The following is a 2,618-nucleotide window of genomic DNA, read 5'->3' as shown; positions in this document are numbered from 1 at the left end:
ACTCTGGGTCTTATCCAAACTTTGCTCCTTGCTACCTGTGTAACTTTGAGCAAGGCTCTCTGGGCCTCATCTGTAAAATGAAGGCACTGCAACAGACTGGCTTTCCGGTCCCTTCCAGCTTTAATTCTATTCCTACAATTACTTTTCTAAGCCTCAGTTTCCTCTCCTTTAAAGTGGAGATAGTAATGCGCTGCCTCACATTGTAGCTATTAAGATAAAATGAAATGATGAATGTAAAGTGATTTGCAAGCCTTCTGACCCTGTGTAAATGCCAGTTATTTTTATTAGTCCCAGCTCTGATACTTAGCAGATGTGTCAACAGTACTCCACTGGTTACAGCAGAACTTTGAGCCTCAGTTTTCTCCACCATAAAATGGGAGCACTACAATAGTTGTACTGTACCTCACAGGATAGTAATGAAGAAAGTACTTTGCACCCCTTCAATTTTCTACTGTTCTCACATGAGTTTTTATTATCATGCATAAATTAGCCTCATTAAGGCAGAAAAAAGGATCATTTCTTATCCCCATTGTTTAGTACTTCCCTCCATAATTTGTGATGAATCATATGTAGCAGTTTTCTTTCCCTTGGGAACCTGGAGCTCTTTGTTTATAGATAATTTATCCTGATTATTTTCTCAGCAAAACCACCCTAGGAGTATTTGGATGGTGATGATGGGTGAAGTGACTAAAATAGCTTGTGTTACTAGTTCTCTGTTCAGATACAGTGATATATAGTAATAAGATGATCCACAAGATGTGAGCCAACACTAACCTACTGTATACATATATGTATAAGTATACATTTACATACATATGTGTGTATATAATTTAATATACTATAAACATTTACTTTCCAGCTGAAGTTATTTCAACTGATCCTTCGTAAAGGTACTATTGTCTGCTTTTAGTCAACCAATATTAACAGAGGAAGTTGGAAAATGGAGTAGGACAATGAGATGGGAAACTGTAGATTGCTACTATGTGACTTTATAATCAGTTTCTTCTTCCTCTACTCATCATCTGACAGGACAGATAATAAATGATTCTTGGATCATCAGCAGAACAAGGAAATTCCTACAATACCACTGAAATTCCTTTCATTGCTGATTTTCAACAGGGCAACTTAAGTTACTTTATTCAGATATAAGTCTCATAGGCAGCAGATGGATCCAGTGAGAAGTTCATCCATGTACCAAGAGTTCTCCTATTTGATTGAATGTAACTCATGGAGAAAAGGGAAAAGAAACACATTTGTGGAGACAGAAATTGAGAAGAGTGAAACCCAATACGTTAGTTAGGTCTCACTTAAAAGGAAAAGCTCAGTATGTTTTATAAATCCCTTTCACTCCTAAAGGAGGAAGGAAATACCCAAAGGAAGAAATGATCCCAATTCTGGAATAACAGCATGCATGAGAGTCAGCATGGTATGATACAAGACTAATCTCAGAGTCTGAGAGTCTTAGACACTAATCTGGTTTCTGCCAAATACTAGCCATGTGGCACTGTGCAAATAACAAACTTTCAGTGCCCACAGATAGCTCTCTAAGACTCTAGGTGACAGAGAAGGGGCTGATTCACATTGGCATACAGAGTTCCTTACTGGGAGCTCCCCATATAAGTGAAATCCCACGTGCTTGGCTAATGGTAGCAGAGGGGTAGAGGAGGTGGGAGGAGATATGATAGACTCAAGTATGAGATGACATTATGAAGATCTGTCAATTCACACTCCAGGGAGGATGCCCATCTATACTTGAAAAAGGGAAGGACTACAAATCCCTAGATATCTCTATGGAAAGATGAGTAGAACAAGCCTTGGCAGGCAGTGGGGTTTCCCATCTCCATAGGTCTTCAAGGTCTTCAATTCAAGGCTAGATGACAACTTTTGGGTAGTTTTAGAGGTGTTTTCTGTTCAGCTACAAGTTGAGCTAGATGACATGTGAGTTTCCATTCTACTTCTGAGAATCCATAATTTAATAAAACCTTGCAATGTCAAGGAAGTCACTGTGTAGGAGAAGAAAGAACATTAGATTTTGAGTCAGAAGACAGGAGCTGGAATCTCTGCCCTCCTATTTACTGCTTGTAGACCCTTAGGAAAATAGACTGGTATAGTAAAAGGAACAGTCTCTGAAGTCAGAGGGTCTACATTAAAAATACTTCTTCTAGTGCTTACTAAGACATCTAGGTGGCACAGTGGATAGATTACTGGGCCTGAAGTCTTCTGACTTCATCTTTCTGAATTAAAATCTGGTCTCAGACACTTACTAGCTGTGTGACCCTGGGCAATACACTTAAACATTGTTTGCCTCAATTTCCTCATCTATAAAATGAGCTGGAGAAGGAAAAGGCAAACCACTCCAATATCGTTGCTGAGAAAACCCCAAATGAGGTCATAAAGACTCAGACAGGACTGAACAATAAATGCTTTCTACTTGTGTGACCTTAGGCAAGTCATTTTTTCTCCCTGGGCCTCAGTTTCCTCAGATGTAAAACGCAATCACTCAATACTTTTACCATCAGTCATATAGTAAGATTTTGGAAAACTGTTATACTTTATTCCATGCAGCCACACACAGAGACACACAGGCACAAATGTACACAGATAATTATACTTTGATG

Source organism: Phascolarctos cinereus, unplaced genomic scaffold, assembly GCF_003287225.1.
Source record: "Phascolarctos cinereus isolate Bilbo 61053 unplaced genomic scaffold, phaCin_HiC Scaffold_4;HRSCAF=312, whole genome shotgun sequence".
Taxonomy (NCBI): domain Eukaryota; kingdom Metazoa; phylum Chordata; class Mammalia; order Diprotodontia; family Phascolarctidae; genus Phascolarctos; species Phascolarctos cinereus.
This window is presented reverse-complemented; position numbering follows the sequence as displayed.